Genomic DNA, 548 nt, shown 5'->3' on the forward strand with positions numbered 1-548 from the left:
TCTGCTGCCATTAATCACATATAAGGCAATTAGTTGCCATTTTTGTTTTCGCCCTGCCATTAATCACACCTAAGGCATTGCTCGCTCCATTAATCACATAAGGCAATTGTTGCTGGCGTCGCCCCTCTGCTGCCATTAATCACATATAAGACAATTGTTGCCATTTTTGTTTCTCCGTCCCCTGCCATTAATCATATATAAGGCAATTGTTGCCATTTTACTGTTTTTCGCCCCTCTTGTGTTCATAAAGGCAATTGTTCATTTTATGTCCTCTCTGCATTAATATAAGCCAATTGTTGTTTTTGTTTCCTTTAATCTATAAAACATTTGTTTGTTTTCTCCTGCCATTAATCACATATCTGATTATTTTTTTTCGCCCCTTCTCTGCCATTAATCACCATATGGTAGTTGGCCATTTTTTTGCTTTTCGCCCTCATATAAGGCTTGTTGCCTTTTTGTTTTACTGCTGCCATTAATCACATATAAGGCAATTGTTGCCATTGTCTCATCCCTCTGCTGCCATTAATCACATATAAAATAGTTGCAAT

Source organism: Homarus americanus, unplaced genomic scaffold, assembly GCF_018991925.1.
Source record: "Homarus americanus isolate GMGI-L3 unplaced genomic scaffold, GMGI_Hamer_2.0 scaffold41366, whole genome shotgun sequence".
Lineage (NCBI taxonomy): Eukaryota > Metazoa > Arthropoda > Malacostraca > Decapoda > Nephropidae > Homarus > Homarus americanus.